Source organism: Crocodylus porosus, unplaced genomic scaffold (genome assembly GCF_001723895.1).
Source record: "Crocodylus porosus isolate Cpor-Errol unplaced genomic scaffold, CroPor_comp1, whole genome shotgun sequence".
Taxonomy (NCBI): domain Eukaryota; kingdom Metazoa; phylum Chordata; order Crocodylia; family Crocodylidae; genus Crocodylus; species Crocodylus porosus.
In genome coordinates this window covers 22,105,589-22,122,394 of record NW_017728912.1, presented here as the reverse complement: position 1 = coordinate 22,122,394, position 16,806 = coordinate 22,105,589, and the positions used below count along the sequence as shown (strand labels likewise).

At 40.3% G+C, this 16,806-nt stretch overlaps 1 protein-coding gene across 5 annotated transcripts in view; it reads right to left on the bottom strand.

Moving 5' to 3' along the window:
- The window catches only part of TBCK (TBC1 domain containing kinase), a 177,069-nt gene that overhangs the window by 136,116 nt on the left and 24,147 nt on the right, over positions 1–16,806 (bottom strand). The window lies entirely within an intron of this gene.

The window sequence follows — 16,806 nt, the reverse complement described above, 5'->3', positions numbered from 1 at the left end:
CAACAGTGAGATTTTTCCTCCCCCCCCATCCTACTGTTGTCATACATTTCCACTTAAGTAACTATACCTTAGTATGGAAGATCTGGATGCTTATCACTCCAGGAACTGAAAATGAACTAGGAATAATCTCAGTTCTGCTGCTAGGCTACACAGATAGAATTTATTTGAACAAGCGTTCTGTGGTGCCCAAATGCTGTTATCCGGACCATGTAGTAATGCTTACAGCTATAAAAGAGCATGCAGCAGAAGTGCAACCAATCTTTTTCTTTTCTTTTTTTTAAATTTAGAACAAAAAATGGTGTGCCCCAGAATTAAAATTAAGAGTTTTGTTAACTGAACCGCTTTTCAGTTAAAAAGCAGGACCACGTGTTTTTTGCTTCTTTTTCTCCATGGATATAAGAAGTTACCATTTAGCATGATGACTTTAATATTCATACTGCACACCTTGCACTAAACAATGATAATCCAGTAACATGAACATATATGCACATAAATGCTCGAACACGATTACTCCACAGATGTCAAGGCTCAAACAGTGTCCGAATGGTAATCAGATTTCATGACTGCTATTAGTATGTTTCAAAACATGTTCAGGCTTCTCACACAAATCCAACTTGCAAAGTCAAAGACTGAGATGTAAGGTGTTCTAGGTACTCTCAATTTTTTAATTTTTCCTCTTTTGAATATACATTTCCAGACTTATAAGCATCACATTTTCTAAGCTTGAAATGAACCTGCTTCCCTGAAAACAAAGACCATCTCTTTGTTTAAAGCTCGAGAGTGTCCAAAGGAAGGCCACATGCATGATTAGAGGCCTAGAGACCAGGTCATACGAGGAGAGGCTGAATGACTTGGGACTGTTCAGTCTGGAGAAGAGAAGACCCAGGGGGGACTTGGTGGCAACCTATAAGTATATCAGGGGCAAACATCAGGGCTTGGGGGAGCATCTGTTCACCAAGGCCACCCAGGGGAGGACAAGAAATAACGGTCATAAACTGACTGAAGATTGCTTCAGGCTAGGTGCATGGAGAAAACTTCACAAGTTGAGTGCCAAGAGTTTAGGTGGCTGTACCACCCTACAGAAGTGGTAGTCATCCACCCTGGCGATCTTCAAAAAAAAGTCTTGATGCCCATCTTGCTGGGATGATCTGATCCCAGTGGTCTTTCCTGCCCAAGTGCAGGGGGGCTAGACTTAATGATTTGTAAGGTCCCTTCCAGCCCCTAACAACTATGAAACTACCTGCTTTCCAAGGTTCATGCTACAGAGGGTGCAGACATTATATGAAGCACTTCACAGTGAAGCACATTCAAGTTGTTACTGGCTTATCTGGATTCATTTTTAAAGCAGAACATCCCAATTCAAAGTGCTTATCAGCTGCATAGCCCTGTGCCTTCGTTATTTAGGGCACTTCAAATGTTATGTCTGTACATATCCTAGTGTCCCAGATCTGTTATTTTGTTAAGATGACATACCCCACATATTGGCCCTTTGTCCATGTTTTCTTCACTGTACAACACAAACCTTTAACAACTATTAGGAGCTTTGTGAAAGTTACAGCAGCCTGTCTGGCTTCCCATATTGTGAAGCTAAGCCTCTTATTTAAGATGGACACTTGGGCCCAAATTTAAGTCCAATTAGGTAGGTAAGTAGCATTTACACAGCTAGTGTTAGCTGTGGAAGATGCACAACTTGCCATGGACTTGTAATAATTTTCAGAAAGCCCCCACACTTTGGTTCTGCTGCAATGCCTTTTGCCAGGACATATATAGAGATTGTGTGGGCAGGTGAAATGTTAGCCATGGTGAAAGGAAAAGGAGAGGGAAAAGAGGAGATAAAATAATAATAAACAAACAAACAAACAAACGAGGACTTATGAAGAATCAAAAAGTGCACTTCCACTTTTTGGTTCAATGGGCTAAGTCACACCCATTCAGTGTTTCTGAATGGAATATTTTTTGGTAATATGGACAAATGGGAATAGAATAGCTTCTCAGGAACAGGACTAAGGCAAAAATCCCAGGAGGCTGCACCCAGAAAGGGAGGAAGCATCTCACAAGTCACATTCCTTTGGCTCTCCTTCTGGCTTCACTATCAGTAGGCTAGCTGCAACAGGAGAGGGAATTTCTTAGAAATGCCTAACCCTAGGGGATAGATTACTAGTGAGATATAGTACATCAAACACTTTCTGGGTGAGGGTGCCCCTAAAACCTGGGTATCCCAATCCCTGGACATATAGACCACTTTTCCACTCAGCAACTAAACTAGGCATGGGAGGATCCTCCATCTCCATGATTCTGTGATGTATACAGAGTTATGTAGCTACTCTTGTTGGGAGTAGCTGTGTTAGCCTGTAGTCAGGTAGAGAAGGCAGGCCAGGGTGCCATCTAAGAGACTAACTGGTTTAGAGAGACAAACTCCTGTAGGCAACAGCCTATTTCACCAGATACTAGAGTTGGACTTGCATATACACACGCATGCAAACACTTAAATTATATAATTGCTTATATATATTAAGCAAGTATATATGTTTAAGTTAGCTACTTACTCACCTAAAGGTAGGAGATGGATTCTGGCCTGAGTTGCTAACTAACAAGTCTTACAGAAGTCTCAGTGGAGACAAGATTTGTAACATAACATGTAGTCTTATTGCAAAAACTAGACAGACAATTTAATTCTGTTGTAAAAAGTAAAACAAAGTTCTGATATTACAGGTATTTTCATTAGTAAGAGAGGACTTATGCATTATTCATACAAAACATTTCCTCTACTGCCATTGATTCTAGTCCTATCCTGTGCAGACATAGATCTGTCTCCATCCTCTTTCTAAGACCCCTTCAGGTATTTGAAGGCTTACCAAATCGCACCCGCCCCCAACTTCCCATACACTGCCTCAGTCTTCTCTTGACTAAACATCTTAGTTCTTTCAGGCTTTCTTCATAAGTGTTGCTTTCCAGGACTCCAATCATTTTTGTTGCTCTCTACTGGACTCCTTCCAGTTTGCTCACATCCTTCTTCAAGTGTTGGACCCAGAACTGGACACAGCATTTCAGGAAATGCCTTAGTGCTGAGTAGGGATGAAAAAAATCACTTTCCTTGAATTTGCAAATGACACTTGTTATACAACCCAGTATACCATTACTTTTTTTGCAACAAGAGCACCTTGTTAGCTCATATTCAGCTTGTGGTCTACTGTAAGCCCCAGGTGCTTCTCTGCAGTACTGTAACTTAGCAACTCATTCCCCTGTTTGTGTATACAATTTTTTCATCTCAAGTGCAAGACTTTGGAGAAATGGTCTGAGATCAATCAAGTAAGATTCAATAAGGACAAATACATTCTATCCAGGTCTTTCTGGAACCTAGCTCTACTCTGCAAAGTGTCTGCCATTAGCTTGGTGTCATCTACAAATGCGCTAAGCATATACTCAGTCTCACTGTCCAAATCATTAATGAAGTTGTTAAATAATACCAGACCTGACTGACCCCTAGGGACCCCACTTGATAACTCCTCCTAACTACACCCTGAGCTACTGATGATTACTTTTTAAGCAGGATGAAGTGTCTCTCTTTCATCCAGTTCTTTGTGATCTCTTTAAGGAAAGAACTAGAGCAGTGGTTCTCAACCTGTTTAGGCTTAGAGAACCCCTTAACAGACTCAAGACACCTCTTAGAAAATGTCAGTTCTCATCTTTCTCTAGTCAAAAAAAAAAAAAAAAAAAAAAAAAAAAAATCAGTAAATACTAATTCATTTTGTTGCAAAGAACACAGACCACAAAAGGTCAAACTATTTTTAACACTATGGTTTTCGTTTCAAAACCTCTGGGTTTAATCTTGTGAACCATGTCTGCACATCCAACAATACTCGTATTGCATGTGCTCCATGGCACTCGTGAAAGGATCTCATGGCACCCCATGGCTGAGAATCACTGACAGAGACTCTTTGAAATGCAAAAGGTATTTGAAAGCCTGAAATAGGTGCTAGAAGAAAGCAATGCTCCATTTGGACACTAGAGGGCCTCATATGCACATTTATTCACAAACAGTTCTCATAAAACAGACAAAAACATGGATAGAGAACTAAGCCAAAATGCTTGATATGGTTTCCAGATTTTATCATTTACCAAAAGTGAAGGTTCATCCATCCCTATGGGGTTTTGTTGAAAATAGCAGCTGATTGAAAAACATCTGTGTAAAGAACTCTTACCACACTTTCATGTGGATCAATGTATAACTGGTGGGATTTGCACAGGCTGCCTCACCTCCACTACTTCCCAGTAGCTAAAATCTATTTCTGCAGCATCTTGGTACGTCAGAGTATGCCCACCTTCAAAAAAGCAAAAAATGCTATACTACCGTTACTGCACTTTGCAATGCTTTAAGTACCAAGTAATCAAAAATGATATTTTTCTTCCTAAAGATATCATTTGTAGCTTGGGTTTCATTATGAAAAGTTTCCCAATTGTAATGAGATATATATATGGATGGGCGACTGAGTAATTGATAGAAAAAGCTTCCATACTTTATGAACCTACTTATAGCCAGCCACAACAGCAGTCCTTTTTCTCTAGGCACAGGAACCGCTGTAAGATTCTCCAGACTACCTCAGGTCCTCCACAGGCTCTAGTCACTGGCACAGCTATCCCAGCAATACAGGGGTACAGTCCTCTACCAAGCTCTGGGGTTCAGACACATTGATTCCTAAAGCATTTCTTTCCTTACTCCAGGTGAAGAGGACTTAAGACTGTACATAGAAGTCACATTTGTCCTAGGAGAATGCCTTTTGTCCCAGGATCCTATACATGTACAAGTCTGCCATCCTCCTTCAAGTGTCTCCTGAAGTGTGAAGGATAAAATGAAGGATACAAAGAATAAGATGTCCTGCTGCTTTTTCCCCCCCGAGACATAGCAGAAATGCAGCAATGCAATTCTTCCAGTAAAACTAGCCCTTGAAAAGTGTTTGAAGGACAGTTTCTCTGAAAAGACACAATACACAGAAGGGGAAAAAAAGAATATGATTTATTGGAATTAGATGTTGGCTCTACTAGCGGGGTCTTCATTTTAGATCAACCTTACCTCTGCTGATCTTAAATATATAAAATCCATTCCTCTTTAGAGTAGGCTCCTGAGGGAGTCCCATTATTGAAGCCTTTGAGAAGCACAAAGGCTGCTATTGCTATGGGACATGGTAATAACAGGCTTGATTTTAAGCTTTGGGATGAAGGAAAGGGACATGGAAGGAATAAAAGAAGTGGATTTGTCAAAGGTACTTAGAGCTCAGGAAAGGTATTTTAAAGTCAGTTATAAATCAAAAACAAAAATACAGAACTGGTCTACATTAGAGCAGCAGATACAGAACAGGAATTCCTCCTTCAGAAACCCTTCTCTTGATAGGATAGAAATATTCCCACCCTTTTCAACAAGTACCTCCAAAGATCCACACTAGCATAATCCAAGTTAAAGGACGGTGCTTGGTGGCTGGAAGAGAGGGGGATGGGGTGAGGCAGATGTGCACAGTGCATCACAACCTTCAGAATTTGTCAGCCAAAATATAAGTGTCTTCCTACACAGACAGATGGAGGAGGCTTTCCTTTTCCTACAAGTCCTGTCAGATTTTAACAAGAAGCCCAGCCACAAAAGAGACAAGGAGGAAGCATCCATGTTCAAGAAGGATTAATTCAAAGAGGAACTGGTACAGAAGTGACACTATGGGTTTATTATAGTATTTTTGTGCTAATTGTGCTTATGTTGTTATAATGTTGCATGACCCAGTTTACATATGCTAGCACACATGGAAAGAAGGGTTAATACAGTTCCTGTTAAGTGCCAGGGTTGCCTACACGTGGGAAGTGTGGGATGAGACAAGGTGGATTTATAAAACCCACAGCCTTGAATAGTTTTGTTCAGCTGTATAGGGACATAGCCAAGAACCTGGGGCAAAGTGGAAGCAGTGGCTTCTGGTTCATTATTGTGAATAGTGTGCCACTGCCAGCAGCAGTCAGAACATCCCCTCCAAGTCAGCACCCAGGTAGGTTGCCCCATCCCCTGCCCCTCCTTACCCCACTGGCTTTGTTGACATATCAACAAAGGTGAGATGGCACACACACAGGAGGCTGGGAGGTGGAAACTGTGGAGAAGGGGAGTGTGAACAAAGGGTTTGTCAGCCCTTTGGCAGGGTGCCGAAAGTCAGAGACCAACTTGGGAGCTTCATGGAGTTGGAAAAACTGGAAAGGAAACAGATGAGTATCTTAGGGGTACTCTGGGCTGTGTGGGCTAGACTGGGGACACAGGAATGGCTCTACTCTTTGGAGAGAACTTCTGGTTGGGTTGTCTTTGCCTCAAGAAATGCCTTTAGTAAAAGAAACTAATCTGCTTTGCTCCTGTGAACTTTGGGTTGCATTCAAGAGGCAAAGTCCCGCTCTCTTGGGAGCAGACCTGGATGCTAGCTCCTTGAGTCAGGGCTACATAGTACCAAGGAAGGTAAGAGACTGAAGGCTGTGGTCTCAGAGTGGGAAGGAATCTGGGCTCCCTCTATTCTTCTTTAGAAGCCAAGCCTGGGTTTGCTTCAGAGGAGTCTCAGAGATGAGACAAAGCCACAGTTGTCTCTAAAGAGCATCCCCTGGAGGACCTTTCATGACAGCAGATCACTTCAATGAGCTGAGATAATGAACATCTTTGGTTAACTAGGATATTAGAGAGCTTGATTTGTTTAACTTAGTAAATCAAAAGCTGAAACAAGGAAGATGTTGTTGCTTTCTATAAATGTGTATAGATTAAAGGTGGCTGAAGAACATGTGAACATGAGTTGGCTATGCATAAAATTAAACTGGAAATTATGTTTCTAACTCTCAAAGCTGTGAAATTCTGGCACAGCCTTCCAGTAGAGGCAAACTATGGAAGAAAACCACTTGTACAGATTAAGTTTAAGATTAAGTGGTTACTAAAATGATTGCCTGTGGGCTGAACACAGAGAGTTAAGACTGGGAGTCATCTCTTATGTCCTTACCCATATTATTAGATCATTACTAGGATTATAGACTGGAGTTTGGACCCTATACACTTCATAGAGAGTTGACCGTCTGCACCTGTTTACTGGCCACAGAGCCGGTGCCTTAAGCCCTTTTATTTTTCTGTATTTTCAGGTGTCTGGGGGAAAAAAAAAATCCCTCTCACAGGAGCACTATGTCAGCATCTGCTTCCTACAAAGTTAGAACAAAAAATAAGTTTAAGCTGAAAGTGACCCCTGCAAGCACACTTCATTTCAAATCCTCATTTCAAAACTGTTTTGCAGACTATCTATCACCCAATACTACATAGAGCTATTTGCATTATAAAGAGCCTGTGAAAAAAAATCAGTAATTAGAACTTTGTTTTTGGTGGCCTCATGTTTCTGGACACAAAGCACTTTTTGAAAAGGCAACAGATCCAAAGCAAGATGGATGAAGTCATGGTTAGGTTATAAGGCAGGGTAAGGGGAATGGGGAAAAGAATCCAGCTCTGAGAAGCTTCACTTAGTGAGGCTGGAACCCTCTATGTTGCATAGGGACAACTCTCAAAATGACTGGTCACATCTGTGTAAACTGACCACTGTTTTACTGACAGTATTTCTATTTACCATTGACGCTGATGCTGTTGAAGTTTACATCAAATACATGATGTTGCAAATGCCCTGCTAGATTTAAAAAGAAGTGAAACTGTGTGGCTCCATATCTGGAAGTTCTTTATGGTAACCACATATAAGAGTCATCATGTGTTATGGTGAACTCAAAATGATAACAGAATGAACAGCACAGGTAAATTTTATCATATTGTTTGGTAAGTGGTGTTTAACTTTCTGTAGGGTAGAAAACCAATTTGAAATATCACTTACTAACCAAAGCAAAAGTACTGCTTTGGTTAGGGTCAAGGAGGATTTTATAAAAGGGCCTCCAAAAGTTGGCAACAGCACCCCTGCGTGCTGTAGACAGCCAAGGGGCTGACAAATTCCTGAGCGTGTGACATTCTGAATTCTAACACTACAGGACCAGAGATCATACGATTGGAATTTTGAGCTATTTGGATTCAAGAAAGAGACCTATTAAAAAGGAAATGACATCAGAAAATAGCCAAAAGGAGGATAAAGATAAAGTTTCAGTATTCAAAAGGTTGTTTTTATAGATTAAGTTCACACAAGCAAATCCATATTAAAAAAGGAAAATTAAATGGTAAAGCTGCAGATGGAATTACTATATTCGATCACCTTAAACAAAAGCACATTCCAAGCATTAAGTGAAAATATATCCCTTCATTCCTTCCTTCCTTCAGTCCTGAAACAGTCATCCTTGTCATAGCTTATGTGCAGGAGCAAGGCTGTTTCCTAGACTTTTCCTGGCTGAGACCCAGAATAGATCAGTTTAATATTATCACCCCTACCTTTACCTTGCTAAAAAAAACCCCTCATCCCACAGTGAAGACAGCTAACTGTTGGAGACTGCTGAACCACTATCATAAAACAAGATAGGACTTCCTTGATACTACAGATAGCCTTTGACAAAGGTGGCCTTCAGTGTCACCTATACTACAGGACAGCTACACAAACTGAACAAATAAATATATTAATATGCAGGTGCAACAGCTATGAAGCTGAGAGGGTGAGAAAACCTGGGGTACTAATACAAAGCAAAAGATTTCACTAGTTACAATACTGTTGTTGCTATGACAATTTGGAGAACATATGTCTAGTTACGACTTTTAGTTTTATGTAAACTGTTAGTGAAATGGTCACAGCAGGCTGATCAACCATTTTGTAGCTCTACACTGAATGGCTCTGACAGGCTTGAGAAACAGAGTTTTTAAATCAACAGGGCCTATGCCTTTGAATGGATTCTCTTCACTGAAAACTGTGATGATGATGATGATGATGATGATGAAAGGAAGTGATGAAAGTTCAAGTGCTCCATGATCTACCAGCCTAGTAAATGTAATTTTCTTTAGCCAGTGATCGACAAACACTTGTTTTTAAAAAGTTGCTTATCCAAGTGAAAGTCAGTTATGTCAGCACTAGTAAAAAGATATCCAGTGTCAGTGATAGAGGATATAAAGACCTTACCTTGAAGGCTGGGAACATATCCAAGGACTCGGAGTGAGTGATCAGTCCGAGGGGAATGGTGACTGAACCAGACTGTCAAGTGTAAAATAGATTCATAGATGTCAGGGTCGGAAGGGACCTCAATAGATCATTGAGTCCAACCCCCTGCATAGACATGAAAGAGTGCTGAGTTCAGATGACCCCAGCCAGATGCCCATCCAACCTCCTCTTGAAGACCCGCAGAGTAGGGGAAAGCACCACCTCCCTTGGGAGCCCGTTCCAAACCTTGGCCACTAACTGTGAAGAAGTTCCTCCTAATGTCCGGTCTAAATCTGCTCTCTGCTAGCTTATGGCCATTATTTATTGTGACCCCCAGGAAAGCCTTGGTGAGTAGAGCCTCACCAATTCCCTTCTGCACCCCCATGATGAATTTATAGGCAGCCACAAGGTCACTTCTCAACCTTCTCTTGTGGAGGCTGAAGAGGTCCAGTCTCTCCTCGCAGGGCTTGGCCTGCAAGCCCTTAACCATATGAGTGGCTCTTCTCTGGACCCTCTCCAGGTTATCGACGTCCCTCTTGAAGTGTGGTGCCCAAAACTGCACGCAGTATTCCAACTGTGGTCTATCTGACCAGTGCCCAATAAAGGGGAAGTATCACCTCCTTGGTTCTGTTTGTCATGCATCTGCTGATGCATGATAAAGTGCAGTTAGCTTTGTTGACGACTTTTTGTCACACTGACGACGTATGTTCATCTTGGAGTCCACTAGGACTCCAAGATCGCTTTCTGCTTCTGGGCTACCGAGCAGGTCATTTCCTAGGCAGTAGGTGTGCTGGACATTTTTCTTCCCTAGGTGCAGCACTTTGCATTTCTCCTTGTTAAATTGCATTCTATTGTTTTCTGCCCGTTTGTCCAACCTGTCCAGGTCTGCCTGTAGTTGTTCCCTGCCCTCTGGTGCGTCCACTTCTCCCCACAGTTTTGTATCATCTGCAAACTTGGACAGAGTACACTTCACTCCCTCTTCCAGGTCACTGATGAAGACATTGAAGAGTATCGGTCCAAGGACCTCCCCATGTCCTTCCAGGTCAATACCGACCCATCCACTACCACTTTCTGGGTACAACCCTCTAGCCAATTTGCCACCCACTTTTGCCCATTAAGTAGTGGTCCTATACCACCCTGGACCTTCCTTTTACTCCCCATATATCTGAAAAACAATTTTTTGTTATTCTTAACTTGGGATGCCATCCTCAGCTCCATGGTAGCTTTGGCCTTTCTAACTGCCTCCTTACAACTTCGAGCTGAGTTCGAAATGACATAGTGAAGTCTTCAGTTATGTACCATGAAGGAATTTGTTCGCCCAATGAAACAACATAAAATAAAATCAAGAATGTGTGATCTAGTGGTCCCAAAAAAAGGACAAAGCCTGGTTCTAATCCTAGGTGAAAGGCTGAATCACTGTCTGACTTGAGAAAAATCACTTGACCTCCATGTCTTAATAACCCAGCTGGAAAATTGGATTTAAAAAAAAGAAGAAGAGGGTTAAAAGACAGATGTGCCTATGAGCTGGGTCTTCCTGGATAAATAAACTACAGAATATCCTATACAGAGTAAGCATTTAATGCAGGTGGGAATGTCTTTATTTAGCACTTTATTGTGTGTTTGATTAAAAAGTGGCACTTGGGAGTGCAACTGTAAACACAGCCAATTTAGCTGGAAAAGTATTTACATTATCAGAATGAAATGAACTGGAAAGGAATGCAGGAAATAGAAATACAAAGCCAAATATTAAGTTTATTGTAAACCTCCTCAGAAAGCCTCAAGTGTAAGCATATGAGGATATTTTATGCATCACATGTTCATCTACTTCAACCTGCTCATGTGAGAGGATTCAAGAATCTGCTTCCCAACTTCCTCCCAAACTTTTTTTAAAAAGTACAAAACTACAAACATGCTTAGATGCTATATGAATGAATGTATTACAGTCTATTATACAGTTTCAACAGGTTGTCCTTCCTTACTGTATTTTTTTTCAGTGCTAATATAAATAATGGATAAAGAAATACCTAAGAAGGAAGTTAAACACGTAACACACTGTACTTAAGGATTTAATAGATATTACAATTTTCTAATCACATTGTCACTATGAAGGATTTAACAGATGTGCTTTTTGGAAAACAGAAGTTTTAAAGAAACCCAATGTGCTCAAACATCTAGCATTCATCCTATAAAAAGGGGAAGCAAATGAACAACTCTTTTTGGAAAACAAGAGAGACGCACCATATAAAGTATTATGCTAATGACATCTGCAAAACCATGTGGTTTAGTGCTTAGTAGAAAGTACTATACTTACTGCTTGTTTTTGATCCTGACTCAGCCACTGACTGACCTGGGACAAATCACTTTTGTGTCTTAGTCTGACTCAGCCCAGATGTACAGAGGTAAAGTGATATTTTTTATTGGACCAACAAATACAGTTCAAACAAACAAACTCAGGCCAAGAAAAAAAAAATCACCAGATGGAAAGATTAGGTAAAGCTGGACCTCACTTCGAACCAGATGCTGGTGTTAGTGTTACGAAATAAATAACTAACACAATATGACATGATGCAAAGGTGACAATAGGAGAACAAGAGTAAAAGGAAGAAAAACATCAAAATAAGATTTCCCATTGAAATCCAAGTAATGACATCAGACTAAACAAAGACCTAATTTAACCATGATTATAATCACACCTCATGTATAACATGAACGTTATTTCATGAAATTAAACCAAGAGCCAAACAACTCACATTCCTTCACCCTCATCCCATTCCCCCAAAGGGAGTGACCCGCTAAACTAGAAACAAAAGAGTAGAACAAAGATCAAACCAGGACAGAATTACTCTCTTTTCAGATTTGTTCTCTCTTAGTTTTTAAACAAAATCAGAATACAACCCAACTGACCTGTGCATTTTGTTGGTCATATTGTGGCGTGGTCTCCAACATAATTAGATTAAAATCCGTAAGGCTTCTTAATTTTGATAAGATGAATTTACCAGGAAAATCATGGTTACAGATTTATTTTTAAAAATAAAACTGTACCAAAAATGTAGAGTTGAGTCTTTAAACAGTCTTACTTGTGCCAGATCACTACCTTTATTCACCAGTCTGAAGGTGAGTGGATACTAGCTTCCCTAGATGAATTAAAGATTTACGTATGGCATAAGTAAAGAGATCCTTCTTTGAGCTTCTAGTGGGCATCTGTTCATAAAACCAAACCAACACAACCTGGTACAATGGAGATGTTAGAAATTTGGATAGCAAGGATGTGGCTCAAGGACAAGCTCAAGACGAAGCTGGAAGGTGGCTGCTTGCACATGGTTTGCTGGGCACCCACAGCCCTCACTCTCAAATCTCAAAAGTCTTATTCAACTCTTAAAGTGCAATTAACTAAGATCAGCATCTTAGTCAACTAACATCAGCTGTCTGTGCCAAAATAAAGTGAGTAGTTAAACAGGATTCAGTTAAAAAACCTGAAGAACTGTCAATTACAGAACAATTATAAAACAGATCAATTATAAAATTTACTCAGATTGGGAGGGGGGAAAGAGACAAGAAACAAACAAAAGTAACAAAACACCATAAAGCTTTTCATCTAAGCCTTTTCGGCGTCGGTTCCAAATAAGGTGAACCTGTTGGAATACAGAAAGTAACTGATCCAATAGTGCCATTTGCAGGCAGTCAAGATAGTCCAGCCCACAAGGATTATGAGACTGGCTAAATGGGTGAAGGAGACTCTGCCTTGCATTTTTCCTGTTGAGCAAAGCCTACATTCAATTTTCTTCCCTAGAACTGAAAAACATAATTAAGATCGAAGCAGAAACTCTCACACAACTCAGTAGTTCTATGAGTTTGGCTTTCTAAAAGCCCACCAAATATCATGGGATTTGCCACACAATATCAACAATGAACAATACTTGTTGATTATACAGTCAAGTAACATATGAAGAAAGGCACTTTGTTGTGCATAAGCTATCTGCACCTTCACTTTAAAATCATTGTGCCTGAGGTTCATGCTATCACTAATCTAAAGCAACTGAAAAGACATCACAAATCAAGACAGAGTTACAATTGTGTAAGGATTTTGGGGATGTTTTTGAATGAAACAGTGAAACAATTACAGATTGCCTGCACCAGTTTTGCAGAAGGGACTTTCCCAGACACTGATCCCCATTAAACAGAACAAAGTTTAATAATAAGAGAAAAATGGCATGTGTTATAACAACAGGAGAATGGGGAGGGAAAGAGTCAAGGGAACTCATTATTATATCCCATAACCTATGCAAATCCCCAAACTCTTAAGGTCGGCAACTTGAAAGTGAGGAGGCAGGAGATTCTGGTCTCTCCCTGCTTCGCCCTCACTAGTCTGAGCAAAAAAGTTCAGGGCACGGAGATAGAGGCCCTGCAAGCAGCAATGGATATGAAAAATTGTATTAGTCCTCCTCTTAAATTTGTTGTACGTGGAAAACAAACAAACAAACTTGTAATGACCCAGAAAAATGAGGCAAAAGGTCCTTGTAGGATATCTTTTATTGGACTAACTGCAATGAGACCAGAAGAAGAGTGCTCTACATTGAAAAGCTTTTTAAATCTCAACCAGGCATTTGGTCCAATAGAAGATACCACCCACAAAAATCCTTAGGTCTTGCAAAAGCTATTAGAGAACTTTTTTTTTTTTAAAAAACAGACACTACCTAGAGGACTCCATGTGCTTATTCAGCTGTGTTTGTTAAAACAGCAGGCCTTAGTATTATCTGCATTATTCATTCAAAGTTATTACTTTTCAAAGATTTCCTGACAGGAAATTGCTGATTAAATTAATCACTATCTTTCTTTATTTCTCCCTTATGAGAGAGATAATATTGCACAGAGTTATCCAGTACAGCCTCTCAGGTAGCCTTTGCTGGGAGAAAAGGAAAGAAAAGAAAAAAAAAAATCCCAGCACCAAATCTGTTTTACCATGCCACGGTTAAAGTTAGCTCAGCTTCTCTCTTTATATTGAGGCCAAAAGAAAAAATATTTTCTTAAATCAAAGACAAAGTCATGAGGAAATGGAAGAGTGATGTCATACTGGGTTGCCAGGGTTATGTATTTGAAGTACTTCTGTCAGCTTTATAAATTCTTCCCAAGTTTAAACTCAATTAATTTTCAGCTATTAAAATACATCTTGGTTAAGACTCCTCAATGATTACTACACCAACCTATCTGAAATGTTATGCAAGAAGTATAAAAGGTATGGGAATATCATCTTATTCTACACAGGAAAATGAAACAAAGAATGCAAATATTACAAAAAGTAACAGGAAGTTTCTGTTTCCTGAGGACTCTACAGGCCAAACTGATACCACAGCAGGATCCTTTGGTCAGAACCAAAATGTTGCCTGGTTTCACAGATTCACAGACATTAGGGGCTTGATCACTGGGTCCAGCCCCAATGCACTTGGGCTTGATGTTTCCTGTTCTTTATTTGCATAGTAATAATATTTGCACTAAAATTCTGAATATGAGCCATTATACCGTGTTTACTACCTGCAGTAATTATTTAAAAAATTAATTTACTGGCATGAATTAGGGGTGTGCAAAACAGGTCATGTACAATTTGGATTCATCCCAAATTGGGGACAGTGATTCGATTAGCTTATTTGGATCACTGTCGCTGATTCGATTAGTCTCAATCCAAATCTGAAGATTCGATGCCAAACTGGAGAACCAGCAATTCGGCCATAGACAGCTTTAAATGTTTTTTCTACATACCTTGAGGTACCAGGCGTGGCTCATGATTGCTGCAATGATGGGGCAGATGGAGTGTTCCACAGGAGCATGGAAGTGCCCCCAGCTCAGTGATCAGTCGCGGGGGACCCTGGGTGCCCCCCCAGACCCAGGAGACACCAGTCACTGAGCCAAGAGAATATAGGGGAGTCCTCCTGCGGACCTGCAAGTGGACCGGAACCAGGTCTGTTGCTGACTGCGCTAGGGACCACCCCCATGCTCCTGTGGGACTCTGCATCCGTACCAGCATCTCAGCATTCATGAGCTGCCTGGTACTTTGAGGTATATATAAAAACCAAACATTTAAAGCTGTGTCTATGTCCATATTGCTGAATCTTCCTGAACCAATTCAGCGGGTTCCGATTCAATTTAGAGAGATTAAAGGGTCTCCTGATTCAATTCCGATTCGGAGATTCGGACACTGAATTAGGCCAAATTGAATTAGCGACTGAAGCTTCGCAAATCCCTAGCATGCATCTCTGAAGTTTGTACTTATTCATACAGTTTTAAAATAGTACAGCACAGCTAATACATTTCTAGAAGTCTACATAAATTGGTAAATTAAAGAATGTATAAGCTAAGCAATAATGGTGTTCAACCTACCAAAGTGAACCCTAAATAACTAGGTCAGAGAACAGCAACAGAACTCTAATTAACCACATTATTACTCTATTAACGCATTAAACTAAGTGCAAACTTGGTTAGCTCACAGGTCAATATGGTAACAATCTCTCTCTGTCTTTAACCATGCACATTCACAACAGAAGCACTATTACCAGAGCTACAAAGAAACAGACTTTATACAGGTAGGAAATAAGGAATTCTCAAACAGTATAAAGATTTTTATCTTTTTCTTGTATGGGAATAGATTTTACCTTGAAGTGGTGATATTTAATAATATTATAGAGGTTTCTAAAAGTCAGTGATTAGATCTGTCTTTTCCCTTTGAGGAATTAGTGATACCAAAGAAGTATAACAACTTTAGACATGAATACTAGGGTATTAGCAGCAGCAGCAGTAAAGATTGCCTAAAGTGGGGTGACCACGGCCAACGTGGCTCTGAGAGCTGCAGCAATTAATACTGCTGCACAATTCCTGACCTGTACCAGTTCTTTGGTCCACAGGCTGGGTGAGTTGGGCACCAATGGCCTAAACTATTTCTAAACTATTTCAGTGTTAATAATATACCTGGTCACTAATCACCTTTGAGGCCTGATTGCAAACTGCATATGAATTATTTTAAGAAGTTCTGAGTAGAAAAGGATTTTGCACAAGGAAGTCAAAAGCAACTGAGAGAGGGGTAGATTAGAACAGAAAGTAGTAATTCAACAGTTAATGCCTATTATTACTCACATTCTACTCTTCCCTAGCAGGACTGAAACTGTAGCATGTCTTCATGGAAAAAAAAAAAAATGTGCATTTTTATTAATCCCTTTTCAGTATGAGACAAATCACACATAGCTGCACAACTGGTAGACACACTGTAGCTTATACAGGCTGCAAGGTGGCATATAGCCAATTGTATACCACCGAAAGTGAGCTTGAGCAATGATCATTGTAGTCTGTAATTAAGCTATTTTTAATTTCAGGTGTGGAAGGATCAAGTATTTACAGAATACATGAAATATACAAATCTCTCTCTCTCTTACAAGTTAAAAATATAATTAGGCTAGGGACAGACATTCAAAAAGCCTGAATTGATTCAGTCTTTGCAGGTTAGTCTAACCTGGCTAGGCTAAATCAGTTTTGTAACCAGACAGACACCCCAGAAATGCAGGCACATGCCTGCAATGGCTAAGGCTAGAAGCCAGCAGGCTCTAGGGCAGCCCTCCCTTCCTTCCCTTACGTAGGACCGAGCTGAGGAGGGTGTGGCCAGGCCCCAGAAGGACACTGATTATTCCGCCCCCAAGCAGCCCAGCAGGGAATATTTATCACC